The sequence below is a fragment of the Lemur catta genome, chromosome 4, assembly GCF_020740605.2.
Source record: "Lemur catta isolate mLemCat1 chromosome 4, mLemCat1.pri, whole genome shotgun sequence".
Lineage (NCBI taxonomy): Eukaryota > Metazoa > Chordata > Mammalia > Primates > Lemuridae > Lemur > Lemur catta.
Window position 1 is genome coordinate 13,415,703 of NC_059131.1, and position 14,985 is coordinate 13,430,687.

General features: G+C 43.6%; 1 long non-coding RNA gene across 1 annotated transcript in view; it reads right to left on the reverse strand.

Moving 5' to 3' along the window:
- Positions 1-4,623: 4,623 nt before the first annotated feature.
- Positions 4,624-14,985, reverse strand: part of LOC123636420 — a 120,662-nt gene continuing 110,300 nt past the window's right edge. Inside the window, exon 3 of the long non-coding RNA XR_006734526.1 lies at positions 4,624-4,661. This is a non-coding gene — a long non-coding RNA (uncharacterized LOC123636420). The remainder of the gene's footprint in view (positions 4,662-14,985) is intronic.

Here is a 14,985-nt window from a genome sequence, read left to right on the forward strand (position 1 = left end):
ACCTGGAGCCACACTGCCTGGATTTGGATTTCAGCTCCAACTCTTGCCAACTCTATCAACTTGGGTCTCTCTGTGCCTTGATTTCCCTTTTCAAACAACAACAACAACAATAATAATAATAATTCCTGCATGGTTGTTACAAGGCTTAAATCAGTTAATAACTTGAAGCCACTTAGAAGAGTGGTACTTAAGGTTTTATTACTATCTGCTATTACTGTTATCATCAAACTACATAATGCTTAAAAATTAAAATTTAAAGAGAGAAAGGTCAAGCAGTAAGATAATTACGCTTTGAACTCTATTCCTGAAGACTCATGTCTTTATTCATGTGAAGTAACAAACAGCATTTTCTCTTCCCACTTCAATTTTGTCCTAAATGTACCAATTTCTTTCCGTTTCCTTCCTGATGGAAAATGCCAGACAACACAGGACCCAGCGAGAGGGCTGAGGCTGCTGCCGTCCTCACCCGCGCTGCTGAGTGGGTGCCTGAGGAGTGAACGGTCTACACCACCAACTACACCCTCTGTTGGCTGGAGACCACCGTATCCCTCTGCAATGCACCAAGCGTGACTCTGGGTGTGTGCTTTTCAAGACAACAAGTCATAAATCAGCTTAGATCACTGTGGTCATCTTTAAAAAACTTACTGTCCTGCCAAGGTCTCCGACAAAGCCCTGCATGTTTAAAAAGTGGATGACAGAAGCACACAGACACATTGTAGGAACTGACTCTTTACTCGCTCTCCAAGGGCAAAAGCAGACCCCTCACTGGCCACTCCTCTCCGCCCTATGTCTTCTCCGGCCCCTCGTCCTGTGCTATCATCACACAGTGGAAAAGCCAGAGGCTGCTGTCTCGCTCTTCAACACTGCTCTGTTTTCATCAGCTACAGCTCAGCCTCACGCCGGCACTCACACGGGAGGGGAAACCATGATGACCTCAGACCTTGCGGTGGCCACCCACACTGCCCAGGGCAAAGCACACACACTGGCCGGCCGTGGTGAGACCCACATGCCTTCATTACCGAACAGGGAAGGTGAGCGTTTGCTCACGGCTCTGCCTTCTACTCACTCTGAGACTGAGACCATGCATAAGTATTTTCTATCCTTCCTTGGGGCCTCGCTCTGCTCAACTGTAAAATCTAACAGGCGACTCACTGGAAGGATGACCCCTGGGGCCAGCAAGACTGAGGGAGCCAAGGGATCTGCACAGGATAACAACACTCTGAATTAGAAGCCCCAGACTCTGCTCTGTCCACAGTATCTGTCAATGCCAGATGTTTAAATTATCACCTTTTTCCACATAAAAACCCAGAGCACCACCCAGAAGTCCACAGAGAGATGCTATTATTCTTCTACAATAAGATAATTCCTTTCTAAGGCTTTACCACTGGATTTGATCTCACCAAGAAACTCTTAACTAAAATACCAAGTGAAAGATTAAAAATTCCAAGTCAGTTTAGACAACCTTTTATTTGCATATACACAGTCAAGTGGCGTATCTGACAGCAAGTTCTCATGCAAAGTCAAAGACTCACCCTGCCGTGGAGGACACCGGAGCCTTGCGGAAAGGGAGCTGCCTCTGCAGAAGGACCGAGGTGGGGAGCCAGCTTCCCCTCCCCTCCCTCCTGCCCACACCCACCCGGAGGCCAGGCTCCACCAAGCTGTTTGGCAACTCTGTTCAAGACAGCTTAAGGCCCAGGAGTGGATTGGGAACAGCGAACGCTCTGGCAATCATTTCCCTTTCCCTCGAGCCCAGACTTCAGTGGGCGTACAATGTGGCATTTTGCTTCTGATTTCAACCACTTCTCCAGCAATTCAGCCTGAGAAAAATAAAAGCCCATGCCAGCACAGGAGTAGCCAGCCCCTGCGCCCCCTGCCTCGTGGCGTGGAGAGACCCTTGGTGACCTGGGCCATCTCCCCACTCCAGGACCTAGGGGCCAGGGCACAAATTGCCCAAGGGACAGTACAGCAAGGTTCATCCTGCCTTGCTCACCAAGGGAAGCAGATGGGCTTCCGATCCTGAGGAAGTCAGCCCGGGAAATCCACGGATGGACGAGTCATTTGACTTTCAAGTCACTCGTGGCAGTTGTTAGAAATTAACATTTATTTGCTCTGGTATCTGTAATTGCTAGAGATGGAAAGTCTAGAACACAAGAAAAGGAAACATGAGCATATATCTTCTTTATTCCTGTTTCCCCTGGTTTTCTGGTCTCACTTTCCTCCCCATCCTCCACCTAGCTGACAAATGATGTGTGGTGCCCTAGAACCACCCAGGGCTCCATGGGTCTTCAGCAGGCAGTCCCCATGAGGCCACTTTAGATGGCACTGCCAGCTTCTTCCCTTGTCACTTCCTCACCCCACCCTCTGCTTTGGCCATTGAACGTCCCTCCATAGCAGATCCACTGGGTTCTTAAAATCACCTCTATCAAGATATATATATATATATATTTTTAAATCTGTCTCTCTGGCTAGATTGTGAGCACTTAATAGGGGACGGCAACCTTTGTCTCTGTGTCTTTGCATGCTGCACCTTGTGACAAGAATGTGCTTAGGAAATGTGAGTTGCTTCAGAGATTGTTAAGGACAGAAAATATATATATTCCTTTTTTGATCTTCCAGGTAGTAATAAGTTCTCAAAAGTGGCTTGCAAATAAAAGAACAAATCAGAAAGCTTCATCCCCCTACTGTAATGAGAGTATTTGCACTTCGTCCTCAGACATATGCTCATCTGAAAGTCGATGATGTCACCGTGCAACTTTGAAGGGTTCGTGTGCCCTGCAGTTCCCAGGGAGCATTCGCTGCCTGTGTCCCATCCCTCTCCCGTTTCCCACTCCAGCCTGCAAAATGCTGCCCTGCAGGCTTCCTGCACTCCAGGTGACACCGGGGAGGAGCAGTCACTCCAGGCTGTCAAGCCCTTGGGATTTGGAGGTGCTGGCTTTACAGACATGAGCCAAGGGAAACACTCACAGGTCTTCAGCCAGGTGGTTGCACCACTGATCCGTGGATGGCACAGGCCATCAGAGGCCCTTCTTAGTGAGCCTGACCAAGATTTTCCTAAAATTATCAATGATCACCTTCCGGGAAGCAGTGGGCTTTAGCCAGGATGTGACACAGCCTCCAAATTTTGGTATCAGTTGATTCCACAGAAGTCTGCTTTTGTGAAAGGGCCACCAGCATGCCCAGGAGATGGACTCTGCCAAGTCCGTGAGTTGCTACAACATGAAAAGGCAGGCCCGGTTTGCATTACCAGCCTGCAGTTCCTGCACGGAGCCCTGGTCACACTCACTACACGAACCATCTGCAGCCACGCTCTGGCACTTCGTTATTTACTCGCGGCCCCAGGTGGACTCGGAGCCCATAACTCACCGTCACCTGCTCCTCTTCTCCGTGGACAGCGTCATACCTCATCTCAGCAGTTGCTCCCTCGCCGTCCATCAGCCGTCCCAGTTTGGAAACCACTTGCCAAAGTGGATATTTTTCTTGGGGGATTATCATTATAAATTAATGTTTTAAATTTGGGGACTAGTCCACCATTTCAGGGAGAGTTTTTCCTTTTTTCCCTTATTCTCACCTGTCTCAAACTTACGAAGGGTCCACTTATTCCCGCCCAGTTTTCCCCTCCTCCCTTCATAAGGCATCCTGGTGATTAACAGACCACAAGCCCAGCCCCTGTCACTTCTCTGGGAAGTCACCACACAAACAAGCAAATAAACCAAAAATGGAAAACTCTCACCAGCTCAAGGTCCTCAGTGAGAAAAGCCAGTGCTGGCCAGTTAGGACTGAGCGCGTTACTCAGTCTCCCTGCGCCTCAGCTCCCTCAGTAGAGAGGCAGGACAGGCTCAGTCTCGACAGAGGGCCTGGGCCGGGCCTCAGTGGGGGAAGGACTGGGCCCTGCCATATGCAGAAATCAGCAGAGAGGGAAAAGGGCAGGATGTGTCCGAGAGTTGGAGAATGACGAGGAGTGCACTTCGGCTGAAATCTGGGTGCAGGTGGCGGAGTAGAAAAAGATGAAACTGAAGGGGCGTGGATGGGGAGTAAGATGAAGAAAGCCCTGGAACACCTTGTAAAGAAGTTTTGTTCTTCAGAGTGATTGGAAGTCCCTCAAGGTTCTAAGAGGGGAAGTCGTGGGCTTAGAATTTGTTTTTAGAAATATCATTGTCAGAAATGAGGGCTGGATTGAAGAGATGCAGGAACAGAGAGGAGAGTCCAGTGCGGGACTGTGGCAGCAGGGCAGGTGGGGACGGATGGTCGCCTGAAACAAGGCTCTGGAGGAGACAGGGACAAGGGGAGAGGCCCTTAGCATCGTCACAGGAGGGAAAGGGGTGACGTGAATGAACGTTCCAGTTTACTTGAAACTTGGGACAACTGGATGAATGACAATACCACTCACCAAGGTAGGGAATATAGGAAGTTTGTCAGGGAAGGAAAATGAGGAAAAGATGTTTAGCTTGAGGATATCTTGACTGAGTGCCTGTGGGATGCTCACAATGAGTTTCTGGTACCATCTTGGTCCATTGTGTGCTGCTGTAACAGAATACCACGGATTGGGTGGTATATGATAAACAGAAATGTATTGGCTCACAGTTCTGATGACCGGAAAGTCCAATATCAAGGTGATAGCATCTGGGAACTTCTTGCTGTGACATCATGTGGCAGAAAGCATCCTATGCAGAAGGGCAAAGAGAGACTAAAGGCAGTAAACTGGTCCTTTTATAAGGAACCCACTCTGGTGACAATGGCATTAATTCATTCATGGGGGCAGAATCCTCATGGCCTAATCACCTCATAATTCTGTCACAATGGCAATTAGATTTCGACGTGAGTTTGGAAGGGGACAAATAGTTAAATCATAGCAAGTGACAGGAAAATTTTCAGGAAAAAGGTCTGAACTGGAAATGCAGACCTCAGAGTCATTGGTGTACAATGTGCATAAACTGGAGAAATGGAATCAGATCATCCAAAGAGCCCATGTGGTGTGAGGGGAGGGTCTACCATGAGACCCTGGGCAATCACTAACCAAAGAAGGACAGGGGTTAAAGGAGAAAGTGGTCAACTGTGTCAACTACACCATAGGGCTTCTCTGTTTCAGTCACAGCACAGTGGGCTTGGCTTTGAGAATGCTGTGGGGGAATGTTGAGCCATATCTCAAGAAAATCACATGGAAAAGGAATTAGGACTGCACAGGTCACATTCCAGCTTGGTGAGTCGTGAGAGATAAATGTGGGGAATCCCAGTGGAAAGAAGGGGGCTCCTAACCTCTCAAGGGACACTACAGCCTAGAGGGCTGGAGACTTGGCAGCCCTCCGTTGCCTTCAGCCCGTCGAGGGGTCAGCTTGCTGTAGCGCTCACATGACAGATGGCTCTATGGGCCTCCAGAGTGCTCTCCACCCATCACCAGGTTGTCAAACTGCAAACAAAAGCCATTCATTGCCCTCACCTCCTCTCCTGAATTCTCCCTAGCTCTAGCCTCGTAACCTCCAAAGCACAAGAGATGCCGTAACCACGTGAGGCTCTCCCACCCCCTGCCTATTTTTCTGAAACTCAAAACTCAAGGCACAAAGAACATTTTTGCCATTCCTGACTGCATAGACAGTATAGGAAATGTAATTTCAGTACTAAGATATTATTATTTCCATGTTACTCCAATGGTTTCTAACATCTTTTCTAGGAGCAACCACAAGAATTGAAATGAGACCGTCTCAGAAAGTTTGGATGCAGGCCTCCTTGCACTCGCCCTCCCTTCTCCCCTTCCCTCTCATTGTTACAGGATCACTGCTGCCAAGAGCTAAAATACTAATAGGGTGAAAGGAAGAATGAGGAATGAGGAAAACACCTGGTCAAACTCACTTGCAGGCTGAGGTGACAGCCAGTACTGTGGGATGGGAGGAATGTGGGATGGTACCTTTGACACCCACCCCAGTGCTGTATCTGCAGATACCTAAAATTCAGCCATCAGGAATTCATAACTTCAACACCAATTTTTATTCATAATTTTTACAAATCACCAAAAATGTCTAGACTCAAGGTTGTTTCCAATCACTGACACATTTAGGTGGAGGGTTTGATCTCACGTGGGTGCCCACTGGTGGATGGTCAAGCACTGTGTGTCTGAGATGACAGAGGTGGCCCAGGATCCAGATGCTCCCTAGCAAGGTCTCAGAGTGTGAGGTCCTCTGTCTCCCTCTAACTCCAGGCAGAAAGCAAGAGATGCATAGAAGGAAACAGCCAGTACCCCAGGGCAGTGTCTTCACCCATTGCAATGAGAACACCTGGGTACCTCCACCATTAGTCAAAGGAGCCAAGACTAGGACAGCAGGGACCTGGAATTTCCAACTTTAAAGTCAGAAGGCAGGGGCTGTCGTCTCTGATATCTTGCACAGCTTGAATGATCTATCGTGATTTTACATTAAGCAGGTATTTCTCCAGAATAGCAGGAAACCTAGGAGAGACAAGAGTAGCATAAAAGTCCGGGATGTGAGAAAGAAAATGAGGAAAAGGGAATTGAAGATGAAAGGGTACAGGTAGTGTTGGTGAGACCCTCCATATGTGACACATACAACGTCTTTAATGGTTCCAGGAAAATTTCTTTCTCCTCTGTACTGTGCAGTTCCAATATAGTAGCTGACATTCCACTTTGTCTTAGGCTCTCCTAATAGCTTAAATTCCACTAGTGCCACAATTTACAAAATAATTTCAAACTCATAATTTTATTTGCTTTCCCATCCCTCTAAAACAAGAAAAAGAAAAAAAGAAAACCTATGAACTTAGCAGGAATTCCCATCCCTCTCCCAGGGAAAGATCGTGGGGCTCTGCGGTTTGCAAAAGGTCCCACATGTAAAATACCATGGGGTCAGCTGAGACTGGACCCCAGTCTCCATCCTAGCCAGATGCTCCTTTCTTAATAACCTTTTCTTGGAGCTTTAGGGCTTCTCAAAAGTATCTTCAAGCAAAATGTGTTCAACACTTATTTTTACCTCCCTCATTGGCTGGTCAAACTTCTACTCCAAAAGAGCATATCAACATAAACCTTAGAGTTGGGTTAGTCACTTATGTTACTAGTGGGACAGTAATTTTCAAACTATGCTTCTCACAGTCTTGGCGGTTCCAGGAGCCTCTCCCAGGCTTCTGGGTGTCTTTGAGCCGAGCAGTTGGGGACTCTAGGCTCTCCCCCTAGTTCAATCTGAGAAACTTCACTTTTATCTCCTTTATTTATTGGTCTCCCTGTAGGTGTTAAAAAGTGTTTGAGAACCACTCTAGGGCAAGTTGTAGTCTGCAGTGCTACTTCCAGCCTGAATCCAAGTTCCAGTTTGTTTACATGACATGCTAGTAAGTCTCTGCTTCACTGCCTCCCAACAGGAGAGAGGACAGAGCCAGCCCATTGGTCTTCAAGACACATTGTCATCTGTCACATCGAGATGCCTCCAGGGGGTCTTAAATCCAGAGAAACATGGAAATAGTCATTTCACATCTTAAAACCCCTCTGATGAGAGAAACCTCATTACCACGCGTGCACGGTAGCTGGTATTTTACATACACTAACTGGCCTGTTTTCATTCTTTTTAAATACCCAAAGGCATCCTACCTACATGAGGAGCTGAAGGCCTACAAACCATGATCATAAAAAAAGTTTGCACACTACACAGTGCTAAAGAGCACCTGAAACCACTTTGCTTCTATTTGTTTTGCCCCCTAATACGCACACTGGTATATTAGTGTTTCTTTTGAATCCCCCTGGGTTTGGATATTATACACCCAAGTTTTAGTTCAAATTGAGTTTTCACAGCTGGATTATAAACCAATGGAAATGTTGACCCAGCACTGACTATATCATTCCAAACAGGTGTTGCCTTAATTAGCCTTATCGTAAAACAAAAATTAAAAATTAAAGGAAAACATTTTAATGTACCTAAAGAGTTTCTTAAAGTCTTAAAAAGAGCCAGCAAATCGTTGAGGACTTTCAAGCTTTATCTCCTTTTCTCAGAGGTTCTCTAAAAATTTAGCCACACTTCTGAAGCTACAATAACCTCAATGTTTTAAGAGGAGAAAAAAATATATGGCTTTCCTGGCATGTTTGCCAATGAGGGAGAAAATTTCTAAATGTAGAGAGAGAGGCTTCCAAAGTCCATTCACCTAGGTCTTAGATGTCTCACCTCAGGCAGGAAGAAGACAAAAAGGCAAGTCTTGGGATGTCACTCCTGACCTGGAAGGGAATTATCACTATTTTCCATGCAGAAAAACAAAGACGTTTTGTGTGACTTCAATTCAGTGCAGAAAACATATCCACCATGTGCTTACTAGAGAGGTGGAAGAGAGGTTGCAAAACTCCTGCCCTCTAGGATTATTCAAGTTCATTGTCCCCCACACATGAAACCATTTACAGAACAAGTTAAAATTGTATACGAATGAGCTCAGGTGTGTCAACATTTCAGCAAGACAGCACAAGCTCTCTCGGGAAGTTTAGGATAACTTTCTGGAGAAAGCAGGGTAAGAAGCTTTGGAGTTTGAATGTGCAGAGAGGCAGTGGAGAAGCTTGGGCAGAGGATACTTTGTTAATAAAGACAAAGAGCAGTGGTTCTCCAGCTTCTAGTGTACCCTAGTCCCTGGGAGGGCTGGTTAAAATAGATTATTAGGCCCCCAAAGACTATAATTTCAGTGGATTTGGGATAGGATTCAATGATTTGAATTTCTAACAAGTTACCAGCTAATGCAGATGCTGCTGGGCTGAGGACCACACTTTGAGAAGCACTGGTGTAGAGAAAGGATTGTACATGGCTGTTAGGGTTTGAGTGCAGGTGCTGACTTAGCTAGAACAGGATTTGTATGGAAGAGTGGAGAACGTGGAGAATTGTGTGACACAATTCAACACACGTGCATGATAAAAATCAGTAATAAACTGTGAACAGAGGACAACTTCCTCAGCTTGCTTATAAGCCATATGTAACCCAACATATCTAAATTAAGATTTCAATACAAGTAAAAAAATTTATTAATGTAATTTACTTCCTTTTTCCATGCTAACTCTTTGAAATGCTGTGCGTATTTTATACTTGGAGCATATCTCAATTCGGATTAGCCACATTTCCAGTGCTCAATAGTTACAATTGTTCCTTACCATATGGAACAATACACCAAGTCACTTCTGGCTAGAGAAGTGATTTTTAGTTGCAATTTTTATTGGTCAGAATAACAGGATCAAATGATATATTAATAATACATTGAAAGAACTACTTGTGGCCATTTACTGCACAGAGGGACTAAGGGCAGGGAGAGCACTCAGAGTCCCACAGTCCGTTCTCCTGGGCTTATCAAAGATGGTGTCAGTAGATCTCTACCACCACTTAATATATACAGGCTTCCACCTCAGCTGTGCTGGCGCTCTCATCCTGGTCCTCTCTACCAGCGGGCTAGTGACTACCTTTGTCTTTCTCCTATCTCTCAGTGATCTGGTAATTACTCATAGGTTACCAGCATTGAGTCTAGTTCTTTTGTCACTGCCCACAGTCACCTTCAGCCATTTTAAATAACCCACATTCTCATGCACAAATATACGTCTGGGCTCCTATATTTATTTTCATAAAGCATGTGATATATTTACCATATTTTATAAGCCTCCTGACCATAGAAGATTATTCAATAGAAGTCTTATCTCTACTTATGTACACTTATTTGGCATATACCTCTATGGCAGCATTTATCATTATTGTTATTACTTAGGGATGTGTTTACTCATTTGTCACTCCAGACAACACACTCTATGAAATCACTCTTAACATTCCCAGTGCTTAGCATAGTATCTTGTGCATAAATACCAAAAAACATTTGATGGTTGAATAAATACATGAATCATTTTATTCTTATTTTGCCTTGGAAATTCTCAATTGTTCCTGGTCATAAATAAAGATTTCAGAATGAATGAAATTTGAAAAGTCCATATAAAATTTTCCATAATTATCTGTATAATCTTTCTAGCCTGATTATTTGTTTGAGGGGAGAGACAACATGCTTTGCTCTGAGACAGAATGGGTTCAAAAGGAAACCAACGTGTGCAATGTGATGTAACAAGAAAGCACTGAATAAAGAATAGAGAGGTCTCATCTGGGGCATTACAATTCATTTGCTATATGAACACAAATTAGTCACTTCACCACTCTGAACTTTAATATACTTGTGTTGTGTTATATTTAATGTTACAATAAAGCACTGGGGTTAGTCGATTTGAAAGGTCCTGTCTATCTATCTCTAAATTTCTATGATTATAGAAATTAAAAAGTACCAAAAGAATAACTTTTAATGTTTTTTAATGTTTTTTAATAACAATCTGAGTCAAGGTTTTTATTACTTGCAATGGGAAACATGTAACTGATAATGGTATATTTGCTGCTTTTTACTGCAATTATTTGTTTATGTCTACCTCTCAAATTAGACTAAATTCTTGAGAGCAAGGACATTATCTTGCTGTTTTTGGTATAATCAATGCCTAAAACAGAGAATGGCACAAAGTGGCTTTCAATAAATGTTGGCTGACTATGAATACATGCATGAGTAGCCGTGCCCCATGTTAAATATACAGAATTGCTTGTTCTGAACAGTTAAAAGTGGATGGGGTGATGGCCTCTATTTGGCATATCTTTGCTTCAGACTTAAAGTCTGAAAATCACAGATGAGAAATTCTAATACTCTCATTTCATGTCATAAAGGCAGGAAATACTTCCATTATATTTACAATTTTTTATCTCCATGCTTCACCCTGAATATTTTCTATTAGCCTATCTTCCAGTGTACTGAGTTCCTTTTCACCTCTAATCGGCATTTAAATCCATCTATTAACTTCTTAGGATCAGATATTAGAAATTTTTAGTCCTAGAATTTCCATTTGATTATTTTATATAGATTCTAGTTCTATGATGAAATTATCCATATTGCCATCTATTTTCTTAAACATATTAATCCAAATTATTTTTCAACCCATTTATAATAATTTGAATATTTGGGTCACCTTTCTGTTTCTCTTGTCTATTTATTTATCAATCTTGTTTCTCAGCAAGATTGATCATTTTTTATTGAATGTCAGATATTATGTATGAAAAATTTTCATGCTTTGGATGATGTAATATTCTTTCAAAGGGGATGGCAGGAGGGAACAAATGATCTCAACTCAATCATAGATTGAATTGATTTGAGACTGGTTTGCATCAGTGGAAGCCTTGTTCTAACTCTGCTTGGCCTCCACTTGTAGGTTACAACCCTCCAGTGGTCTCAGCTGAGAGCCTGAAGTGTCTGCAATGACCCGTTTTCTTTTCCAAGTTCTAAACTCCATTTTTTATTCCTTGGTACCATATGACTGCCAAAAACTCTGCTCTGTTCTTCAGTTGTTTCTGTATAGCTTCTAAGTGCCTTCCCCCTACGCAGCTTAATTGTCAGATGCTCAGAAAAGAAAAAAATGAGGCCAAATATCAGGCTCACTCATTTGCACCTTTCTTTCTTCTTTCTGGGATCTTGGCCCTCATGTTTTAGGTGTCATGGAGATCCAGAATTCCAATCTTTTGCTCCCTAGACGTTAACATTGACTAAAGCTCTATCACTTCTCTGCTCATTAGAAGTAATCCTCTGGCTGGCTACCATGAAAGCTGGATAGGTAGTTTCATCCTACTGGATGAAATCACTCTTATCAGACCCTAACATGCTCACCTATCTGAGACAAAACTGTCTCAAGGACTTTCTAAAATAACCCCACAAGAAATTCCTGCACATCCTTTATGCATCTCATGCTTTTTAGGATCTATGTTTTGCGTGTATTCTTTCAGACTGCAGCAATTCAGATAAGATGCCCTTGCAAGAACACTTGCCTAGTAACGGCATCTCCACCAAAGAACTGATGCCAACTCCAGGTTTGAGCCTCCAGAACCAATGAACTCTGTTTCCAAGCATCCTATGTGAACTTTTCTCTTTTTGCCAAATAATAACTTTCCCTTACCTTCCCCTTTTCAGGTGCAACTGAGGCTTGTCATAGCTGTGCATCCCATATTATAATCCTCTTTGCTTACTCTTGAAAAAATGTATTAAATTAGATTTTCCTCTGATGTCTGTTTTTAGGCTGACACTTCTCAACTTCTTACTCCACATCAAAAATTGCCAAGTGCCCGGAGTAGAAAGGCGGAGCGCTCACCTCACTGGGCTTTCATTCTTCTAGTATCTGGCCCCTGAGGTCCTTGTTGTGTTAGTAGCTCCCTCATGGCTTTAGACATTTTTAAAAATCAAGCTTCTAGTTGTTCTTGGCAGGAATTTTAAGTCTGCCACTAGCTACTGCATCATAGCCAGAAGCATAAGTCTATATTTAGAAATTAGGTTAGACATAAGGAAAATACTTATGTATTTTTCTGTGACTGTTATTGGATGCTACACTGGGTCATCAAAGGCAGGAGTAGTCTCCTGCTCCCTTTAAAAGCCAAAGGGAACTCCCAGGGAGCTACAGTAATTAAGGAGGTGCACATGATAGGGAGAGGGCGCAGGGAGAGGGGCAATGATGCGAAATGATTTTTCATAATTTCCCGTGACTCTATGGATCTCTCATTTCTGCCAATACTCAAACATTCAGTACTTGAACAGAACATGTGTTTTTTTCCCCAAGTTCTCATTTTGGTTTGCACATAACTCAGAGATGGGCAATTGCAACTTAAAGTGGAAGAACAAAAATACAAGAGCTATCTGTTCGCATTATGTTTCCAGTTTGATTACAGTCATGAAATATATACAATTTCTTTTAAATCCTATGAGTGAAGCTCTTTTCACTAAATTTATAAAAACAATTTTTTAGGAATAGGAAGAAGTGTTGAAAGGGATTTTATATAGTCTAGGAATTTCAAACTAAAGTTTTTCAGCAACATTACACTTATACCTCTCAGGCCTTTGCCAATCTGTTGTAAGTAAAAAGAGAAATGGAATTCTATGTTTAATCCCATGTAGTCATTGAAAGAGCCTTAAGCATACTTCCTGTCTAATACTGAGTGTGCATGTTATGTGGGAGGTAAATGGCACGTGTGTGAAATCTTACTTATCCAGTTTACTGGCCAGGGAGATTAACGTAATTTTGCAGGCTCCACGTGGGAGAGACAGTGATGACCATTTCCTTGAGATGGATTCAGCAAGCGGAGGAGCCCTCCCAGCAGGAGGCCTGCACGCTGCATGGTGGCACTCGGCTTCCTTCCTGCAGCAGCGACTCCCCAGCACTGCTGGGGTTTGGGGCGCAGCGGAGACAACAGGCACTGCTGTAAAAGTGGTTCCAGTGTGTGGCAGGGGTCTTTCCTCTACACGGCCACCTCTCTGGTGCGTCTCTTCTAGATGAGCCCTGAGCCTATGGGTCTTCGTGAGGATACTTTGCAAAGGAGCTTGATGCGGTATCAGGAGCACTAAACTGTGGGTTCAGATGCTCCTCGATAATTATTTAACCTTGGGCTCCCCTTCTTTGCCTGATTGTTCTCAGTACTAAATGAAGGGATGTGAGTAGATGATCCAAACAATCTCACGCAGTTGGAACCGCCCATGGGTCCAGGACTCCTTTGGGACAGTTAAAGATTTGGGGCAGCAGGAAAGGCAGCGATTACATGTGCAGGCAGTCTGCGCTGTGATGAGGAACCCCTCAGTAGGACTGAGCTTTTGGCTTTTCTTTCTCAGTCATCTGCCATTCAGCATTTTGCCAGGAAGACACAGACAAATTCCTACATGTCCTGTGCATTTCTTTTGTCTCATTTCAGCACATATTCCTCAGCAAATTATGCCAGAATCTTTTCAGATCTGAAAACATAACTTGTCTATCTGACGTCAAAATATAGGTTAAAATCCTTAGAAGGGTCACTTTTTAAATAACATTTATGTCACACACATAAAGCTGAGGTTGCTAGTGTTCCAGCTCAACGTACAGTCAAATCCAGAAGAGATCTCACGAGAGAAATTGCAAACAATTTTAATTATTTCTTGAAGTCTGAGAAAATGGCAAAAGAAAATAGCAATGTACAACACACAGGAAAAACTCATTCAAATTTTGCTTTAAACCATTAACTTTCCAAAGTTTTGCTCAACATAGCATGGCAGCAGTCCTAAAGAAATCTCTTTTCTCTCAAATCTGCCCAAAATGGTCCTAAAATGCAATTCTCAGTGGCTCTCACCTTACTCCAGCCCTGCCTTCCTCCCACATTTCTGGTCTCTGCTTTTCCTGCAGCTCTCTTCCCTTCTCTGATGTCAGCTCAGCTTCCTGGAGGCTCACGCCAGTTACCCAGATTGGCAGCACGAAGCCCCAGCCCAGAAGACATGGTGGAAGTCTCCTTCAGAAGTCTATGCTTGTTGGCAGGGGCTGGGACAGGAGGTTAGGGGGGTGAAAGAGGGTGCAAACACATTCTTCTTAAAGCCCTTTAAAAACATCTGTCATATTTGTGCTATGACAGCTCAATAGTAATTTTCTTTTAAGTACAAACTGACAAAGATTCTTTTCAGCCACACTTTACTGTGCAATTCTGATAAATCCAGTTTTAGCAGAGAACCCTGTGAAGTCAGCTTAGCATGAATCCCTTACCTTCAATATCTCATCACCCTGAGTATCTGATCAGGCTCCTCATCCTCCACCCCCACCCCCCAGGTGATGTGGGACCACCCTGGCCCCTCTTTGGCAAGAATCCTATTAGGTCCATTTAGCCAGAATCCCCCTCACCGCGATATTTCCACTTAGTAATTTTCCATCCTCTGACACCTACTCTACTTCTCGACTCTAAATTCCCAGTGGCCTGTGACATTCGGAGTTGAGCCCACTCTCTCCCCCCACTGCAAGACACGGTTGCAGGGTCCCTATCCTGATAGTCCTCAATAAAATCTTCCTTACCTTGCTTTAATAAGTATCATTGAATATTTTTTTTCCTTTAGCGAAGCACATATTACATCAATTCACCTTTTTTTTTATTTCAGCATATTATGGGGGTACAAATGTTTAGGTTAGGTATA